This window comes from Microtus oregoni, unplaced genomic scaffold, assembly GCF_018167655.1.
Source record: "Microtus oregoni isolate MIOR12 unplaced genomic scaffold, Mior012 000037F_ref0000500, whole genome shotgun sequence".
NCBI lineage: Eukaryota > Metazoa > Chordata > Mammalia > Rodentia > Cricetidae > Microtus > Microtus oregoni.
In genome coordinates this window covers 19,723,439-19,745,386 of record NW_024543096.1, presented here as the reverse complement: position 1 = coordinate 19,745,386, position 21,948 = coordinate 19,723,439, and the positions used below count along the sequence as shown (strand labels likewise).

Below are 21,948 nucleotides of genomic sequence, written 5' to 3'. Positions count from 1 at the left end.
TGTGTGTGTGTGTGTGTGTGTGTGTGTGTGTACACTTATCAATTACTTGATAATGGTGGTGAAATCTTGCTGCTACTATTCAATAGAATAATTCAGATACTTCGTGCCACTTTGTAGGCTTCTTTGGCAAATAAAATTAGTGATAAAAAGTAATCATTTCTCTATCAAGTTAAAGAAATAAATAGAGGGGGTGGTTATAAATGAATAGTAATCATTGATTGCAAGTATTTGTTGATTTAGAATTAAAAGTAAAAAATACCTATTTTAGTCGTGTCCTCCTAAGGTTGCTCAGTCAATATTTTTCTTTTTAAGACAAATGTAAAATTACTACCTGCTCTGCAAGAAGTTCAAGGCTGGGGGCTGGAGAGATGGCTCAGTGGTTAAGAGCATTGTCTGCTCTTCCAAAGGTCCTGAGTTCAATTCCCAGCAACCACATGGTGGCTCACAACCATCTGGAATGAGGTCTGGTGCCCTCTTCTGACCTGCAGGCATACATGCAGACAGAATACTGTATACATAATAAATAAATAAATAAATATTTAAAAATAAAAGAAAAAAAAAAAAAAAAAAAGAAGTTCAAGGCTTGGGCTCCATGTAGGTTTTGTTTGAAATCTAGTGGTCTGTCCTTAAAAACTCTCTTGCAGACAGTGCTTAACCTATGGTGGGAAGAATCTGCTTCCCTTCAAGCCACTCATGTGGAGGTGTTTTAAGTCTTGCAGAGAAGCTTGGGGAAGGTCTTTAATTGATTTCAGTCATGATGTGGAATCAATATAAAGCATTTGTTAGATTTTTCACAATTTGTATTTGATGTCTGGATGTGCTAAGCACATGTCCACTATGCTGAGAACAGGTGACAGTAACTAATTATGTAGGACAGAGATCCCAAAGCAATAGAGTTCCAGGGATGTCCCTGACAGGAAACAGGCATGCCAGAAGGGCTCTGGCCCCTGTTTCCTTGTTGTCTCTTCTCCTGAGGTCGAGAACCCTGCCAAGAAGCTACACAGCATAGCGTCTGCTGACACCCATTCCTGGATCTGCCCCTGCCACCCAGGAGTTCCTCCTTCTCACTCTCTCAAACTCTCACCTATGAATCTACAATGAACCTTCTTCCGAAAAACTCCCCCTCTGTGGGCCTTGAATTTCACTCTTCAAAGTCATGAGACAAAAACACATGGTCACTGACCCAGTAGACTTTGTGTGGAATGGTGAGTATCTAATGCCTGAATTCTTCAGCTAAAGTCCACCTGAAGTTAGAGGAAAGGCCTCAGTAAACACTTTGGGGAACTCCATGTCCTACAACCCAATTCCTAAGTTAAAGTCCACCTAACACAAAAAAGGGCCTCCATAAAACTCAGTGACACCCCAGCTCACCCCCATGCTTCACTTTAGTTTCTGCCATCAATCCTGGAGAGAGTCTCAGATTGGAAGCATGACATTACGCCATCGACGGGACTCCTCCAGTTACCCAGTATCTCTGATTTTTTTCTACTAAGCTCCACCTCCAAATAATACAATAAAATTTCTTCCTAAAACCCACCCTCCGTGGCCTATGAACTGCATTGTTTGAGTCCCCAAGACAAGTTCCCGAAGCCACTTTCTCAGTGGGTGTTTTTGCATGACTGTGACCACTGGGCACCCTGACCCATGAACTAAAGCCCCCATCAGTTGAAAGAGAAGGCATCCAACGGAACTCAGGTGTACCTCTCTTTCTGGTGTTAATTAGAGAAAGCCTGAAATGTATAGTTGGGCATTTGAGTGGGAAAGGGGAGGGAGGCAGAAAGAAGGGGAGAAGGGACAGGGGAAAAAAAGGAAGAAGAAAGAGAAAACTGTTCATCCTGCCTTGTCTTCACCAATCTCGTCCCGGTTTCTACGGTCCGACTCCATTCCTGAAATCACCATGTAATACTTTCGTGGTAACACAAAAACCATTCAAGAGGAATGAGGCTGTGAGAGATTAGGATACTATCCCCATTCAGATGTCTGCAGTGATGGGTGGGAGGGATATGTTTTAGGAAGTTACTATGAAGGCTTTTTAATGAGGATTTTTTTTTTATTTTTTTCATCTACAGTAAGTGAAAATCCTAAGCATATTTGAAATCACCCTATGACGCAGAATTGTTGAGACTTCATAACCGGAAAGGAACGTTATCAAAATCAGAACTATAGATGACTTGACTGATATTTCCTAGCAGCGAGTATTGCATTTGCTGTCTATCTGCCGTAAATCGAATATGTCTGAGTTCTACCTCAGGGTTCCATGACAAGGTCCCACCTTTCCTACATGCAAAATGTGTGGGGCCTGTTAGGTTTCTGAAATCTGCCTACTGGCAATACTGTATTAGTCCTAATATAAAAAATAATTACAATTTGGGCTGCAATCAGGGGATCATGAATTCTTTTGCTCCTACATTGCTGCAACGTCACAAATGTTATAGCCCTAACTTAACTCAAGGTGATAGCATCAAGAGGGGAGTTCTAGAGGAATCATTATGTCACTGAGGTTCATAAATATTTTCCTTCTAAGAGCCCCTCAGCCCTGCCCAAATTCCTTCCCATTCTGTGAGGTTACAGAGAAGAAGGCTTAGGAAGTAAGTCTCCCCAGAGACAGACTAGAATGACATCTTGATTCTAGGTTTCCATGCTCCAGAAGAGTGAAAAGTATTTTTTCTGTTGTTATTAATCTACCCAGTCCATGGTATTTTGCCATAGCAACCAAAATGGAGTAAAATATAGAATAATGATACTTTGGATTACAATGTTTAAAACAACAGTAGAGTAATTATGTATGTGCCCAGAAACTCAAAAGAGAAAGCAGATTACTGGAGTTAGTGTAGAAAATTTAAGTCATTTAACTTATAAGCTAGATTTTATGAGGACATAAATGAGAAATAACTGAATTAGCTACTGACTCAGGAAAGATCACTTGAATAAAAATGCAAAATCTAATTTGTTGTTTTGAGAGAAGACCTGTGAAGAATGCTGGGTCTGACGAAATTTCTACAAATGAAATTTAATTTTCTAAAGTTAGTGGAGAGCTTAGAAATGGTCTCCACAGACCCTGGGTTTTGGCTTATTCAACAAGTGTCATAGAGGAAATACTCTATGTCGAGGTTTATATTATGGGTTATATTCCCGAATAACCATGTACACTGAACAGCAGGCCCATACCTATCACCATCCCATGCTGTTTTCACATCCTGCTCTCGCTCCCACTAAAGCAATGCTGACCAGGTAGCCCCGGTACAATCACGGGCTTGGATTGCTACAGAGAGAGATAAAGGTTAAAAAGCAGACTGAACAATTCTGGGGACACAGGTCAAGGAAGCCAAAACATGGTGATGAGATTTTGAAGACCAAGAAATCTCTAAATGAGAAAAAGAACAATTGGGGAGCCTAAAAGGTCGTGGCATTGATTTTCGTCAAGGATTTAGTCATAAAAGAACAAAAAGCAGAAGAAATCAGGCTAGTTGTGGTGGATGAGGCAAACATCTAGAACCAAATCTCTGATAGCAGCTGGGAAGAAGCATTTTTACCCACATGTCTGGGGGCATCCAGATCCCCCAGCTAAAAGCACATCTGTGGGATTTGAATGCTAAGATCTCGGGGGTAACAGATAGAAAATAAAATCGCAAGGGAAAAAGAATCCCTAGAGGGGAAGTTGTCCCACAGTGGGATGTGGTGTTCATCACAGCGGGCTGTATCTCAGGTCAACTAGAAAACAATCCTGGGAGAATCTCTTTTTTAATATATAGTCCCAAGACTCACCAGAAATTACCCATTTGATGGAAAGCCCATTGCAACAAACATGATTTGACGATTCCTTACAATTTCGTGGGTGGCTGACTTAATTTCCTGGAGTTTTCTCACTTATAAAGCAGGGCTAATGAGGAGCTCGTTGACAGTGTCAGACTACACATTCCAGGTGTTCTCGCGACTGATAATTTCTACACCTTCCTGCCATCCGTGAGAATGATCTATTCCAGGAAGCATCACAGAGCTAAAGCAGAACAAGTCACACCCTAAGGTCTGGACAGCTCGGATTCCGCTCCCCACCTCTCCTGTGCTCTCTTTCTTATGCTGCCATGCTTTCTCACCTCCTTCGAAGGAATATCTTTTTTAACATTCATCCATTTATTCATTTCTTTATTTAGAGCGTCTCTCTCTGTGTGTGTGTGTGTGTGTGTGTGTGTGTGTGCGCGCGCGCGCATGTGCGTGCATGCGTGTGCAATATGCATACTTGGCATAGCAGGTATATAAAGATCAGAGAAGGGCAACTTGAAGGAGTTGCTTCTCTCCTTTCACTTCGTGAGTTCTGGAATCATGCCCAGGTTCATCATGTTGGGTGGCACCAGCCTTTACCTGCTGAGCAATGTAACTGGTCCCCCTCCACCATGACATGCGGCATCAAGAGAACCCTTATTAAATGCAACCCTTTGATCTTGTCCGACCCACTTCCAGAACTGTAAGAAACTGGGCTCTTTATCAATTTCATGCAAACAAACATTTGCTGAGAGTGCAATTTAACCAAATCATTAACACAAGGCAGGATGACAAAGTAAGGGTGAGGGACCAAGATGCACTGCTTGCTTTTGGGGGTCTTCGCATAGATGACCACTGCAAAGATGGGTAAAAAGTGGAAATCTTCCATTGGGGGCACCCTCCTCCTCAGTGGTGAACATGGGCAATGTCTGGATCTTTCCCTACTGAGCGGCCACACCCTACATAAAAGCCTGCCTCCCACTCCTCAATGCTTCTTTTGACATGAGACAAATCTGAGGGAAGTTGTCAGGGCATGCTTGTTCAAACGATCAGATTTTACCTAAAGCCTACCTCACAATCCAGGAAGGGCTGTGACTGTACTAACAGGACACACACAGTTTCATACGCTGTAATTTCCCCAGTTATGCAGCAAAAACATCCCATTCTGTCGCTGTCTAATTGGCTTTTGGTTTTGTATTTAGGGCTATAGAGTATTGCACAGACTAACTGTACTATAAATATTTAATTAAACTTCTAAAAGAGGATGCTGGGCTCTTTTCAAAGACACGTACTCAGAGGAAACACATGTAAATCACAGTACCATTTTATCATATTTTTATATTGTCACAAACAACCGCGAGACAAGTTCCAAAAGGTGGAATAATGGCGTTTCCAAACGCTTTGCCAGCTTGGTTGTCAATTTGGTTACGTTTTTGTTTTGTTTTTTGATTTTACCCCGTGACAGAGTTTGTGTGTGTGTTTGTGTGTGTGTGTGTGTGTGTGTGTGTGTGTGTGTATGTGTGTGTAGCTTTGGAGCCTGTCTTGGTACCCGCTCTGTAGACCAGGCTGGCCTCACACTCAGATCAGAGATCCCCCTCCTTCTGCCTCCCACATGCTGGGATTAAGGGCGTGTGCCATGGTGCCCAGTCAATTTAGGTCTTGGATGGTGCTCTTGGATACGTTTTTTTACCATGCCTGTGCCAATAATGCAGGACGTTTTCGATTTTTTTTTTTGCAAATTTGTCAGCTACTCAAATTAATAATTATTGTTAACATACACATATTGGCTATTTTGCACGAGACACCATTCCAGTGTTTCAGGTGAGTGGCAGACAGGATTCCAGAACAGTCATTGGCATTCTCTGGTCCTCGTATACATGTTTACTTTAGTCCACTATTGTGAAAATAATGAGAACCCACTCTGGTGATCACACTCATGATCATACAGAATGTGGCAAAAAAGGGTTTCATATGAACCAGTGATCTGATTGGGGCAGGAGGGGGAGGACGCAGCTATGACCTAATCACCCAAGTCCTTCAAAGGGGGATGAGAGCAGCGGTTCTCAGCCTTCCTAATGCTGTGACCAGTTTTAATACAGTTCTCCTTCTTGTGGTGACCCTGAACATTAAATTCTTTTAGTTGCTATTTCATAACTGTAATTTTGCTACTGTATAAATGGCAAAACAAATATCTGTGTTTTCCAATGGTTTTAGGCGAACCCCATGAAAGGGTCTTTCGAGCGCGAGGGGCTGCGACCCCAAGAAAGAGAGGGATTCAGTGTGAGAATATCCTTTGTGTGGAGCTAGAAATGAACGGCACAGAAAGCACACAACCTCTAGGAACACGGTTCTCGACAATCAGTCTAAGGAGCTGAATTCTACCATCAACATGAGAAGCTTCGAATGAGACATGCATTACAGCAAGCCGACAAGAACTCAGTTGAACCGACATTTGGGGGTCCAGCCTGTGGGACCCTGATCAATGAGTACAGCCATGCTGTTCAGGACGTCTGACTCTGGGTGTTCTAAGCTAACATGTGTGAGTGGTTTACCTGTTATGCTTGTGATAGAAAACTAACAGGATACACCACCTCATTAACTATCGCTATTGTTGATATCATGGGGGGGGGGGGTGAAGGTCGAAGCACAAAGAGATTAGATAATAAAGGCAAGGTTATAGAGGTAGATTGCAAAACCAGAACCCAAACCCAGATGTCTGCACATCTGGAACCATGCACCGTGCTTTCTCACTCCCTCAGCATCACCTCATTGCTTAAAACTGGCCTCCTTCTCTCCCTCTCAGTCGCCCGCCCCTTCCTTTCCTTTCCCCTTTCCTCTTTTCCTTCCCTTTCTTTTCAGGGCCCTGATACATATTCTCATTTTCTCTCTCTGTCTCCCCCCCCCACCACCACCCACACACTTTCCCTCCTCTGTCCCCCCATCCTGCTTTTCTCCCTTCACTCTTCTTCCTTCCATCCTTTCTACTTGGCTGTGTTGGTAATTTTAGTAAAGACGTCAACCTTCCCGCATTATCTGCTCTCCTCCACCTTGACCTGTATTAGGATTCGGTAAAACGGCAACAAGTCTCGGTGTGAAAAGACCTATGCTTGTTTTATTTGGCACTGCCCCGCATTGGGATTTAGGATTATTATACCAGAGCACAGCGTAATTGTCAGAAAATCAGTGGTAGACGAAAAGGACTTCTGAACAATGGTTTTGCTTACTTGTTTTTTTTTTTCCCCTTGTGTGTTTGTGCTTGTTTTTTCAGTGCTGGGAGTCAAGCCCTGGGCCTCATTCTAGCTAGGCAAGCTCTCTTTTACTGAGCTATACCCACAAGCCCCACACATTACTGGACATCTTAATCATAACAAAGTGGGGTTCATTGACCCCCCGCAATAAATGTAAAAGAGATGTGCTTAATATATACTATGTTTTATGCATCAATATTCATACTTACATATTAATGTGACTTAATTACATTAATTTGCAGCTAATTAATTTGCTGAATATAGGATGCTCTGAGTGAATGTATATAGAATGTAGAAGTCACTTCTCAGTACTGTGAGGGATTGTTCCAAGAACCCTCTCTGTCCTAAAATGCACAAGTGTTTGTACCTGTGAAAACACACAGGATTCTACGAGGCACACTAGTGGCCTCCCACGGTTTATGACGGACAGCCTCTGCATCCTGTGTAAAGCCAGATGCCGTGAAGACATGATGCTCGCGGTTGTTACGCTCTCTTCCTTTTTCCTTTGACTATGTCCATCCTATATTTGAATCTGTGGCTGCCATGCCAGCTAACATGGAGGGCTGGCTGCCACCTTATAATGAAGCAAAGACGAGAAGTGTGAAATGGGGAGCGCATGCAGATGAAATCCCTCATTAGCACAGGAAAACTCAAGTGGCATCTTAGACAATAAAAATCTGCAGCGGGAAAATTTGCCTGGCTTCATGACATTTCTGTGACATGGATGCTGTCACTCTGAAGAGCATTCCTGGAGAAGTACAGGAAAGGAAAGGAATGTCGGTGAATCGAGGTGCGCCTGTCACTGAGGGGTTAGAAGAGACTAGGAGGCTGGCTGGCTGAGACCATCACTCACTTCATAATTTTGTCAGCAACACAATTTGGAACACAAACTACCTATCAGGGATTGTGTAAGGCCCTGAAGTGGCAGCTATAACTTAGATGGTTTGGAGAAAGCTAGAGAGAACAGATACAATGACCACACACAGCAAACAGTCCAGGCAGTGCAGGACAAGGAAGGTGCTTCTCACTCCATAGCCTCATTTGTCTATTGTGTAATAATCTCAAAAGAAAAAGTTATAACAGAGTCTCCAAGCTCAACTTCTCATTTGACAGCCAGAGCTGTTTGACTTCTGTGGGACCCCTAGAGGGTTTGGGCATCACAGTGGGTAGACAGTCTAAAAATTGAGACTTGTCATCTAAAAAAGGAAGGAAGGAAGGAAGGAAGTGAGGGAGGGAGGGAGGGAGGGAAGGAAAGGAAAGAAGGAAGGAAGGAAGGTAGGAAGGAAGGAAGGAATAAATTTTGATTAAGTAAAACAAGAATGTCTATGACTTAGTGGCAGGGAAACAAAAGAAAAATAAACCTTTCTGAGAATCACTTTGCCCCTACTAAGCTGACACCATCACAACCAGAACTGCCTGGGAACCAATAACTTGTCATGGCTAACCCAGGGAAAGAAAGGAGGGAGGGAGGGAGGGAGGGAGGGAGGGAGGGAGGGAAGAGAGATTTGTACAGATATTCATCCCTCCTGCTGCTTAGGAAATTGTTTCATTTATTAAATATTTGTGGTGGTTCCATGATGCGACAGCAAGCAACTGTTTAGACACTTGCTAGAAAACACACTAACTATGCTTCTGACCCTGTTGTCAAACCTGTAAACAATGAAGGGGATAGTGACAGCAAATCAAACCCACCAGCCTCACTGGGAACCAGAAAAGGTCTAAGTGCAGAATTCTCTGAAACTCCAAAATGCTGTTATGCCCTGGAGACCATCTGGCCAGTCATGCATTTTTACATGCTTCCAACGCCCTCCTTAACTCCAAATCTCTTCTACACAGTCTTTAACACAACACGTCCCGCATTTAATGTAAAGACATGGTCGTTGGCGATCACAGTTGTGGACAGGCAAAGGCTTAGTTTCCCTCTACTCCTCAAGAATAATTTTCTATGCCTTAGTGTCTGAAATGAAGACTCCAGGAAGATAGCTCTGTGCATCAGTCACATGCTCCTAGGGAGCAGAGCCTAAAATGTACAGCATACAAAAAAATGAATATTGACAAAAGACTGTGTGCTAAATTCTGATTAAAGACATTAACTTTTGCAAAAAGCATGTTGTTTTTCTTTTAAGTTAATTTCGTTTTTAACTAATGTACAAGTGAATCAGAAAAAAAAAACAGAATTATATTGCATACGCCATGATTCCTTACTGTTTTGAACTATTTTGATAAACTGGACGTACCCTTAATATAAGGGCTCTTGAGAAATATATGACGTGGCTATATCTCCTTTTATTTTCTCATGTGCTATGCATGTGTGCAAATGCATGTTCACATGTGTAGGCACCCATGGGTGAAGGAAGATATGCATACATGAATGTGCACATGTGTGTGGAGAACTCATACAGATATTGGGAATATTCTTCTATCAATTTTCTCCTTTATTATTTAAGGCAGTGTATCTCAGTCAAATCTTGACATAGCAGAATTTCAGGTACTTGGCTAACGGTGTGCTCGCCCGATATAAGCATGGGTTCTAGAGCTCCAAATCCAGTCCTCTTGCTTACATAGCAAGTAATTTAACCACTGAGCCATCTCCCAGCCCATCTTATCTATCTTCTTAAATGACGAGTCTAATATCCATCAAGTTTTTCTTTTGTTCATGACTTCCTGGCCGATACACATTGCATAGAAAGCACCAACACTTAGCAAACTCATCACACCTTGAATAAAATGTTTGAAATCTTAAACCAAGTCTGTTTACAGAATTTGTACATTCAACAATTTTTAGGTCAAAAAAGTCCACTATAATCGAGACCTAAACAGCTGACTGAGAAACGCAAGGTCCCGCCCACTGGCTGAGATTTGTGGAGGATCCAAATGATGTCATTGGCTCGATAGCGAATTCCATGCCTGGCTCCTTGATGCGTGAAAATAAGACTGGAAAAGCAGCAACTACGTGGTGTCAATTCCCATTTCATTCCTGTATAACCATCCCTACACTAAAAACTGGGTATTAATGTAGATGAAAGCAGGAATATCATCTGACTGGTAATAGTTTTGAGTTATGGCACCTGGCAGGGCAGACGCTAATGTGGGTTTTCATTTGTCTGGATCACCTAAAGTATGTAGCATCTGTGAAACTGGGGAAACCGGACCCATGCTTTCCTACCCTGATACTGTTACCCTTTCTTGTAAACCCCAGCCCTTCCCATTTCCAGAAACATGGGGTCATTTGCCAAACTATCACATTTCCACTACAGATATGAAGTTGCCTAACTATATTATGGAGGAAGCTATTAAATATTCATTTTCCTTAGTATATTTTATGAGACTTGAGAGGCCTGTACAAACACATCTAAAATGGTAGCGAGCCATTTTTAGAAAACAAAAGAACATAAAACTTTGTAGAGGCAAGCAGTAAACTATTTCTATCTAAGGTGTATAATAAGTGTATTTGGTACATAACCTTCAGAAACTTGGAGTACACTAGATAATTGTGCCTGCTCGTGAGGTTATCTGCACAGGTCACTTGAGCAATTCTTGGTCCTCCTGCTTGTTAGTCCACTTTTCAATGTCACCATCGTTTATGCTGAAAGTGTTATCTCGGGAGTAATCTGTTCACATTAATTGAGAAAAACTAAACACCCCCCACTATCCTAAGGCCCCCTGAAAAGCAAGGCGGTGATGCACCCAGTGAGTTTAGCTGCATATAATGTACTGGTCAGATAGTAAATCCTTTAGCACGTGGTTAAGTGCACAGACCTGTACTTGCTGCACGGCTAAGGCTAAGTCTAGGCGGCTAAGATAACTCTTATGAAAACCAAGTACTCCCTGTCAAAGTTATTCAAACAAGCGGGAAAGAGATAACAGGATTGAAAACCTCATTTGCATCATAACAATAATAGCAAAACTAACGCATTATGATGATTCTTCTTCACAAACGATAAAGGAAATGGTGTTTGGGATGACAATGCTGTCTTCAAAGCGCACGTAATGAAAATATTTTAATTTGAGAAATTGTCTAGAGCAATGATAATTGTGAGGAGCTTTTTTTTTCTTATAAAGGGAAGCCATATACAACAAATGCTTTATTCCAAACAAAGACTAATACTTCAAATATATATGTACATATATTTAAAAGTATTTAATTAAAAATGAATAACCTTAATATTAAAACAATTTTTTAATCTTGCTAGAATGAAGTCTTTTATTCATTAGGTAGATTATCAAGGTAAGAAAATGACTGAATTAGTAAAATGTGGTCTAGACCTGAGCTAACACGGTCCTCACTCCACTGTGTCCAATACGATTGCTCACTGTTCACGGCCCGGGCACGCATCTCCAGCACTTTTTTTTTAAGTTAGCAATACATTAAAAAAAGAAATGTTTCTTCTATTTTCATTTTTCAACTCAGTACATTATTAACCACTGCAGCAAGGGGAGAAAAATGAAATCAAAAGAAGACAAAAAACACAATACTAGTTATCTGCCCTGCAAACCTAATATTTCCATCTTAAAGCTGGCAGCACTAAGGGAAAACAAATGGCCTCGCCTTGCCATAGCTTCCCGAAGAGCCTTGGCTTTCATATGCTGTATCTTCTTTCAGGCCTTTTCCTCTCTTTTGCCTCCAGTACAACACACACACACACACACACACACACACACACACACCTCCCACAGACTGCAGCAGAAACTGCCACAGTTGTCTCCTTTTTATAAGCCATGCAGACGTCTGCCAGTGCCTGAGAGGAAAGATGATGGAGAGCAGGTTTATCTACTTTCCATCCAAAATACGTGAGCCATTAAGAACATTATAAAAAGCAACAACAATATACCCTGCTTTGATTCAGAACCTTCCCCTTAGTGATTATTAAAAGGATGATATTTTTAGCTAAAGAAAGCAATATGCATCTGCAGCAGCTGGTTTCCAAGGAAACAGAATAATTTAAAACCATGTGGAACTCTGCTCTCTAATTTTCATCAATCCCCTTTCATTCCTAGAGGTAGCTTTGTTCAGAATTTATAATTCCTTTTCTTTAAATGTAGCTGCATCAATTTATTGTCTGCAACATATTCCAGTAACTGAATATTTATTTAGTCTTGCATATCACCTAAGTCCCATGAGGGTGGGAAGCTTGAATTAATAGCAATGACCATTTTGTTTGAAAATCAGAAATTACTTTAAAAAAAAAAACATTAGCAATTAAACACACAGAAAAAATTTCAGCATTATGTCATCATTTTTTAAATTCAGAAATGGTTCAAAACAAATGGCAGAAGAAATCAACATAACACCTGAGCATAAGAAGACATTAAGTATATTTCGTATGCTTAGAAAGTTCGAAGTAGGTTTTCAGTGACTAGAATAATCTTTACTCAATATCCAGCATATTTCTTTCCCATTGACTTTCTTAAGAATTGCCGCGTTGGTACCACCTATTAAAAGGTTTGCAGCACCCACCTTCCAAATCAAATCAAATGCAAGACCAATTTTCTTAGAAATTAAAGTCATTGTTGGTAGTTATTAATTCATTCAAATGCATCAAAAATAATATGAATGAATTATTTACGGCACTATTATGCTTGTGTTTTATTCCAGTCAACAGGTATTAATTGAATGCCAATGAGTTCAAGACTGTGCTGTTTTCTTAAGAGCTCAAAAGGAATGAGATCCTCTCAGTCCTAAATGATCTTAAAATTAAAATCAACAGAGGACCTAGTGTGGAATAAAATTACTTTTCTGTCTCTATTACTATAAATATATCATTTATTCCACACCGTTAGAAATCTTTCCTGGTTTTCCTGAAGGAAAATGAAACATAACATTATGCATTCTAAGCAACCAGTAAAGTCAAAACTTGGGGAATATTTTGAAGAAAAAAAAAACCTGTCGTGAGGCTATTGCTATCAATATGCGTTGGAATTTCTTCACCTTGACGTATCTGATTCACAAATGAAACTTCTCTGTCAGACATGACTTTTCTCAGCAGTCTCACCCTTCCCAGCTAGACGTGTGTGTTTTTAAAGTGAGAACAGTCCCGCGCATGTTGACAGCTATCTATTGAAGGTTACTTCATCGCCACACCACACGTAAGCTTCCAATCTGCTGACTAAAACGCTGCAGCTACTCAGGGCGTGAGACGCAGGGAGAGAAGAGGGCTTGCATGCACACAGACCATTCCTTCCGAGTCCACACTAAAAGAAACTGCAAACTGAACAACAGTTCTCAAAAGATCCTTACTCGGTGGTAAATATAAAGACCCCACATGAAATCCTGTAGGTCCAGAGAAGGCTCCATTTTCTTAGGACCTGTGGAATCTATCAAGCTTTCCCTATGCCTCCTTTGGCTTCCACGAGTACAAGCCTTGATAAAAACACACAAAGACACACGAGTTCATCCATCGGTTTTGCTCAGTAGCGTTGGCTTAAATGGATATCCAGAAGAAGACATGCCCCTGGTGTGTTTGTGCGTTTTCGTGTTTAAATCGGGGAAGCGTTTTTGCAGCCACGGCGAACCAAGGCTGCCCCGAATCGAGCGAGGGACCGCTTTCGCCAAGCGCCATCGGAATTCCCACCCCCAAAGGATGCTTCCACTAGAACTAAGCATTTCCTTCTTCCAAAAAAGAAAAGAAATTATCTTTCCTTCTGCTTAGTATTATTATTTTTGCTCTTACCTGTAAATATGGTCTCCGTACTTGGGCTCCGGCAGAACACACTGAGGAGAGTTCACTCCGCCCTCGACCATCCATCAGGCCGCAGCCAACCAATAACAAAAGCCAGATCCTGGCGTCCTCCAGCTCCCGCTGCCTGCCTGCTCCCAGCCCTTGCTCCCTCCCACCCTGAGCTTTTAGAGGACAAATCCCTGCTGCAGAGGGAGGAAGGAAAAAAGAAATATGGAGAGACAAACAGAAAAGAAAGATTTCAAAGAACAGCCAGCTGGAGTCAAAAGTCTTGTTTTGGATGTAGGAAAACGGGGTTAATCTATGCCTCGCCCACCACAAATCAAAGCAAGCACTTGAGGAAAGCCTGGATAAATTGCCTGTTTTCCCTCACCCCATTGATTTTTTTTTCCTTCAGTGGAAAAAATATACACTTCTTCATTGTACATGTTGAAATACTGGCAAAGGAGGGAGACGGACCATCAATATTGCCTTTTCAAAGAGATCCAATCAAAATATATCAAACCATGACATCTCTTACGGTCGACATGACAACCTCTGCTTGGCAGTGTTTCTATTCACAGTCTGAGGGCCAGATGAGCAGAATATACATTTTAACTCAAAATAGAATATTCAAATATTTTAGAGTTGTGTGGTTTGCACGGCTTCGAATTCCTTAGATACCAGCATCAATTTGTGAATAACTGAGCTTGTTAAAGATTAAAGAGGCGTCAGCCACTTGGTTGCTAAGTCTCAAAGTGACTAATTGGACTCTAATTTTGCTCTAATAACCTTGGGCAAAATCATTTCACTTCTGAACTAAAAAGCATAACACGAATAAAGGAACAATTGAGGAAAACATCAAATTAGATTTACTTAATACAGCAACGCAAAATCATATGCAGTTTTAAGGGGGGGAAATGCTTTAAATAAAGTCTCACCGGGGCTGGAGAGATGGCTCAGTGGTTAAGAGCATTGCCTGCTCTTCCAAAGGTCCTGAGTTCAATTCCCAGCAACCACATGGTGGCTCACAACCACCTGTAAAAAGGTCTGGTGCCCTCTTCTGACCTGCAAACATACACACAGACAGAATATTGTACACATAATAAATAAATATTAAAAAAAAAAGTCTCACCATGCAGCTGTGGCTAGTTTGGAACTCGTTAAGTAGACCAGGTTGGCCTCGAACCTAAAGAGACCTGCCTGCCTCTGCCTCCTGAGTGCTGGGCTAAAGACAAGAAAGCTAATTAAACGAGCAAAGACTTAAAAAAAAAAGCAGTCTATTTTACATTTAAAATGCTACTAATTGGACCAGGAAGATGGCTCAGTGGGCAAAGGACTTTGCCACCAAAAAGCCTGACAACCTATGTTCAATCCCTGGGTCCCACATAACGGAAAGAGAGAACCAGCTAGTGAAAGCTGTTCTCTGACCTCTGCTCCAGTGCCATGTCATGTGAGTAAACACACATACATACACATACACAATTTCTATAAATTTTAAAACTCACTGTTAATTGAGGTTGTCTGACAAGATATTCAAAGGAAGTTTCCTTGGGAAGACATGCACTAATGGTTGTTTGTTTAGAGATTTAATTTTATTTACAGGTGTGTGTGTGTGTGTGTGTGTGTGTGTGTGTGTTTGTGTGTGTGTCCATGGAGGCTCTAAGAGGAAACCCTAGAAGTTGGACTTACGTGTTGGTGTTGTGAGCTGCCTAAAATGGGTGCTCAGATCTGAACGCTAACCCTTAGAAGAGCAGCAAACTTTTATTTATTTGTTTGTTTGTTTTGGTTTGGTTTCTTTGAGACAGGGTTTCTCCGTTTAGTCTTGTGTGTCCTGGAACTTGCTTTGTAGAGCAGGCTGGCCTTGAACTCATAGAGATCTGCCCACCAAATGCTAGTATTAAAGGCGTGCACTACCACCACTAGGCTGAGCAGCAAACTTTTAACCACTGAGCCATCTTTCTATGCCTCAATCTAGTGGGTTTTCTCTCAGCCAGCAGCTGCTCTCTGTCGGGAGGTTTGTGCTGGCAGGTGATCCCATCTACAATGGTTGGAACTTTAGGAATTTCCTTTGGATGGTCTGTTCCAGGGTGGTGCCTGGGTAGTCTCAGTTTGTGGTCTTTTATCAGAACCAGGTAGTGCCTCAGGGAAAACTACTGAGACTCAGGCCTCTTTTTTGTTTGTAATGGCTGGGTCCTATAATCTGAAGTAGGTTTGTTGTGAGGTTTTTCTTAGAGCAACTCAGAGAAGTGGTCAGGCTTTCAAAGCTCTGTGAGGGGTGGCAGTAGGGGGCTGGAATTCAGAAAACGAAAAGTGCGGTGTCTCATTAAAAGTACAATTATTCCACTTATCTCTTTAGCTTGGTTTAAGCAGAACCTACCTTTGGGGCTGGGTGTGCGTAGAGGTGGGGACCCTCCTTTAGCCAAAACCTGTCCAGTTGGAATGTTAATATTCCACCTGTGTCCAGCCCAGAAATTCTAGTCCCCTGATCACAAATTGTAATGTTAACAATGAAAAGTGTTAAACTATCATTTATTTTTACACCCTACGTTCTCTATCGAGGAAAATACTTCACAAACACTGTGGTCTAGTTACCAGGTGAAGTTAGAGAAATCCTTGGATAGACAGCATTTCCTAAAGTGGTGACTACTGGGGACACCTGCATCACAGTCAGCAGGGGACCTGTTAAAGCAGGGAGCTCCAAAAGCCTCACCCACCCAGACTTAATCTGCATTTGAACAGGGCGCGACTCACCACCCTTCGAGAGCTCCCTTGATGATTTTGAGGTGGCCTTTTATCAACGGAAGTCACAGATTAGTGCTCCCCAGATGCTAACCGTCAGACGGTGGTTCCTTTACTGTTGACCTCACGGGCAGGGCTGAGGTGTCGATCTCATTTGGGAACTGTCAGCCTGTAAGAAATGACTGGTTACAGCAATGAAGTTGGATGTGTATGCTGAGGGGTTAATAACTAAAACTACCAATCGATGGCAGTAAACCAACCTACTGGAAAAATGGCAAATGCCTGAATAGACATTTCTTCTTCTAAGAAGACAGAAAAAAATGGCCAATGATATTTGAAAAGATGTTCAGCATCACTAATTGTCAGGGAAATGCCAACCAAAATACTTGTGAGATTCACCTCATATCCTTCCTGTGTTAGTCAGTTTTCCATTTTGTGACCAAACACCTGAAATAAAAGCCTTGCACACCACACCGGAAGAGGGCACCAGATCTCATTATAGATACTTGTGAGCCCCATGTGGTTGCTGGGAATTGCACTCTGGAAGAGCAGCCAGTACTCTCAAACTCTGAGGCATCTCTCCAGGCCAAGAACCAAAGTTCTTCAATAGAAGCTATACCTTACATTGAACTGTCTAAACAGGCTCTTTAATAGAGCCTTAATGATTGCGGAGGTTGGGATGTTGCAAGTTTGAAGTCTGACTACATTTATTTCACGGTAGTTTTGGCCTCCTTAATGCTCTTCCCTTGCCCAGCTCTCTGATTGAATGTGCTTCTTACTACCATGTGAGACCTTGGGAGTGCACCTAGTAGCACACTACTGGCTTCCACCCACCCGATGCTAAGACTGTTCTCCACTTTCCTGACCCTACCAGGTGAGGAACCTGCCTGACTCCACTTTGAAGGCTGGAGCCTTTGTGCTGTATTTTTAAAAATAGGTTTCTATTTATTGTGAGAGTTGAAGAGCTCTGTTTCCTGGAACGTGATCTTTACCAAACCATGACCTTGTTTTGTTTTTGAGAATATCCTGACCCTGACCCTCCCGACCTCTCTTAATCACTTAGTGGGTGATCACATGATTTTATTTTAAGTTTTTTTTTTCCCCTTAATGCTCCATTATTGTCTTCCATTTGTAAAACTACTAGTGATTTTACTCCTTAAAAGGGATCCAAGAAGTGAATTCAGGGTTGCTCTCTTTCACGTGACTTAGGAGGCAATTGCTGGCAGCTCTTGAGTGCATGCCAATTTAAAAATCAAACTTGCTTCAAATTTGTCTCCAGTTGAGGTAGTGGTCTTATTCTCGCCGTTGGGATTAACACTGGTGTTTCCACAGATTTTTTTTTTTTTTTTTTGATTTTTCGAGACAGGGTTTCTCCGTAGCTTTTGGTTCCTGTCCTGGAACTAGCTCTTGTAGACCAGGCTGGCCTCGAACTCACAGAGATCCGCCTGCCTCTGCCTCCCGAGTGCTGGGATTAAAGGCGTGCGCCACCACCGCCCGGCTACAGATATATTTTTTTAAAGATTTATGACTTTCTTGTTCTATTACTATAAAAACGTCACGAAACAGCTATCATGTTGGTGTAAGCCCTGGTCTCTGGCCTCCATCTTTGGAGGCCCCCGGCCCTACGCCCGGCCCTGTGCCCGCCAACTGCCAAGTCTTGACCCCTCCTCCTCAGAGGGTCAAGATAAACCCGCCAAAATCTTGACCACACCCTCAGTCTATTTAAACTGCTTCCCTGTAAAGTTTCCTCATGGTGTCGTGTCCCCCGTGTGCCCCGTGCCCCCCCCCATCAGATTCCAGGCCTCTGGGTTCCCCCTGCGGGCCACCCGAGAGCATAGGAATCCCATTAAACTGGATAGTTCTTAATTTGGCTTTTATGATTTGGCTTGTGATTTTTACATCGGCAGAGAGCTCAAGTTAGGAAAAATTCCTAACAGTTAGAATATTGAACTTGGGGTAACTCAAATCTGTATTCCTGAGCCAGGCTCACCCATTTGGCTCTAAAATAAATTTGTGTCATCTTTGAGTAGGGATCTGTGTTTCTCATGTCTACATTTATTTTGTCTCATAGTTTGTTTGATATGGGGCCTCTTGTGAGGCCTGGCAACGTGGATGCTGGAAAGCAAAGGCTGAGACAGAACGTGGATGGGGTCCATACAGCCCCCTCAGTGGAACTGCCCCAGTGAGCCAACTTTTCTCTCCTAAGCCCACCATCCTTGAGAGATGGTAAAAGTGTCAATTAGTTCACTCTAGCCGCCTTCTTACTCCCTGTATGCATACCATAAAATTTTCATACGTACCTTAACTGCACAAATATAATTTATTTTTTTGTTTTGTTTTGTTTTGTTTTTCGAGACAGGGTTTCTCTGTGGCTTTGGAGCCTGTCCTGGAACTAGCTCTTGTAGACCACGCTGGTCTCGAACTCACAAAGATCCGCCTGCCTCTGCCTCCCAAGTGCTGGGATTAAAGGCGTGCGCCACCACCGCCCGGCATAATTTACTTTTAAAACGAATAGATATCCAAATTTGAAATCCATACTAATGAAGTCTATGCCACACTCGTTGTATCAAATCTCCGGAGCAGAAATTATTAAGGGGCACTATTTTACATACATTTCTCAGCCGAACTTTTCCTTATGCACTCAAGTTTTAGATTCAACACTGGGGATACAAAACATGGTTTGAGAACGAAACTCCAAGGTTTCTTTACTTCTAACAAAACAAAACAGGGAGTCAGGTCAAGTTTCATAGCAGCATACAGAAGGGGAGCCAAGAGAGTGGGGGATAGCGAAACACAAGTACAAGTAGAAGGATACACCCCAAAGGTTAGCCTTTGGTCGGAGTGAAAACCTTGACAATGTTTTAGACACCCTCTAAAAGCCAGGTCTACTATAGTCTTGGGCATTAACCAGAGACGTTTTGTGCCTGACATGTGTGGACAAGCCCTCAAGCAGAAGAGCCTATAGCCCCGGGGATTTTAAAGAACCCTGTGGGATCTGCGTGTGGCATAGTTGCATCACCTACTCACCTACGCCTGACGCAACTGTATGGGCCTTGTGCGCGTGTGTGAGCCTCGTCATCTGCGTATGACATAACCACGCGTAACCATGCCACACCCCTGTGCGCATGCGCTAGGCGGCGCTTTAAGCTGGAGACACCCTCTCCAGCATTCTCTCTCCTCTCTCTCTCCTCTCTCTCTCTCCCTCTCTCCCCTCTCTCTCCCCTTCCCCCTCACTGCACACTGACCTTCACCAGGCCTGTACACCCGCCCACTCCCCCCCACCCCGCCAATAAACTAAGCGGGTTTATTGAGTGTTCCGTGTTTCCTTTTCACTTGCGCTAGGTAATTTCAACAGTTCACTGCATTTTAATGAGATGAGGGACAAGAAGGTAAGTCACATGCTCCTCCTTCAGATAGAGAAGCATTGTTGTCAGCCATTGAATTTGACCTTTATTTCTTTGCCAGCTGAAGGTGAGCAGTAACTGGCACTGGTCTGACCTCTACAGACAGCCTGCAGTGGTACACTGTAAAAGCGAAGGAGAGAAAATAAATGGTCACAAGTTGCGCGCTTTCCTTATACTTAGCACAAACAGTGTCTAGCACCAGACTGTCTCTTCAGTTTCAGAGAAGACAGGCTTTGATGCCATGGATCTCTTCTGTAGAACACTAACTTGACAATGCTAACAGGATGGGAACGGTGGGAGATGGAAGCTTCCTGAGGATTCCTCACGGCTGGGTTTTGAAATGACCATGGAACGCTGCCTGCACACTTCCCAGCTTGCCAGAAGCAAAGGTAACCGATCTGAAGTGTGTCTGAGTGATTTTTTTTTTTTTTTTTTGGTTTTTCGAGACAGGGTTTCTCTGTGGTTTTGGAGCCTGTCCTGGAACTAGCTCTTGTAGACCAGGCTGGTCTCGAACTCACAGAGATCCGCCTGCCTCTGCCTCCCGAGTGCTGGGATTAAAGGCGTGCGCCACCACCGCCCGGCCTGTCTGAGTGATTTTTAAAAATCTCTCTTGACAGAACATACGAAATAGTCAGTGGTTATATAGCATGGTTTAAAAGATGGAAAATAGAAATGATGAAAAAGTAACAGAATCTCCAGCATTCAAGGAAACCCCAAGTCAGGCAGCTCGTCATGGGAATGGGATCCAAATTGTGTGTGTTAACTGAGTAACTTCCTATACTGAAGTGCAATGCTCAGACCCTCAGACACTATATAAATGAGTACTTGCTGGGTACTCATTTATATTATATTATATTATATTATATTATATTATATTATATTATATTATGGTATGGCCCTGGCCAAATGATTCAACCCAACTTCCTCCTATCTAGCTGACCCAACACAATTTTAAAAAATTTAAACTTACATTTTTGAAATTAAGTCTGCAGAGTGAACGGAACTAGGAGGTTTGGAAGCAACTGGTTTTGAAGCGAAGATTCTCTGAAGTGCCTAAACAAAAGCTGATAAAGGCTGTCAGCCTAACCAATGCACAGGACTAAGTAGATGAAGACTTGATTCGGTATTTACGTTTTAAGAACCTGGGGATCAAATTTGGTATAGCTGACCAAGACATTTTGTGTGTTGTCAATTCCCAGGAGTTCTGTGAGATCCATGGCCCCGTGTGAAGATCATAACAGTCATAGATGTTTCGCAAAATTGATAGGTACTAATACAGTTTCATAATCTATTTATTTGTAGCCTATGAAAACTGCAGTGTTCTCCTAAATGTATAAATTCAGATGCATTTGTGGCATTTTTATACGAAGACAATGTTCTGGACACTATAATACTACAATAATCATGGTCAAGTTTCTGATTTCATGAAGTTTTACATTCCAATGAAGGCAAATTATATTTAAACAATAATAAACATATGTCATATATCTACGTAATAAACTAGTATGTGGTTAGTGCTACATCTTAAATAGAGATGGGTCCTAGGACTTATGCTTGTTACTCTGGAGACAGATCCTAGCTTATTATGTAACATAAGAAAAGATCATGACAATAGTAATACTAGAATCCAAAAATAGCACGAATAAGGTTGAGTGATGATTGATCTCAGTTACAGACTTGATGAACGATGCAGCCTTGAAGATGGGCCTCAGAATATCGCTATGGGAGACTACCTTGATGACACTTATTGGGGTGGGAAGTTCTGCCCATTGTGGGCCACATCATCCCCTGGGCTGGGATTGTGAAAAGGAGAAAGTGAACTGAACACAAGCATTCCCCATTCTCTTCCGAATTATGGATGTGATGTGAGCTGCAATGGAACATAGCCTCCACATGTGAGCCAAAATAAACCCTTTATTTTTTATGTCGATGTAGTCTGGGGATTTCATGACGGCGACAGGAAAAGTAACTAAGATAGGTTGCTAGTTTTACAATAGTCAAGTTTCAGGTATAGTCATGAAAGCCTGCAAGTCACAGCCTTTGGGAGGCTGAGGCAGGAAGAATGTTGGTCTAAGGCTGTCCCATCACAAAGTAAATAAGTGTTACAATGTGCTGATGTTCAGGCATCAGTCTTAGGTA

At 42.2% G+C, this 21,948-nt stretch overlaps 1 protein-coding gene across 2 annotated transcripts in view; it reads right to left on the bottom strand.

Moving 5' to 3' along the window:
- Csrnp3 (cysteine and serine rich nuclear protein 3) overlaps nucleotides 1–13,740 on the bottom strand; it is a 173,556-nt gene extending 159,816 nt beyond the window's left edge. The window contains exon 1 of one of the 2 annotated variants that reach the window (XM_041631382.1): nucleotides 13,679–13,740. The gene's annotated coding sequence lies outside the window, so the exon portion shown is untranslated. The remainder of the gene's footprint in view (nucleotides 1–13,678) is intronic. The other variant, XM_041631381.1, reaches the window with a different exon arrangement.
- Between the last annotated feature and the right edge of the window lie 8,208 nt (nucleotides 13,741–21,948).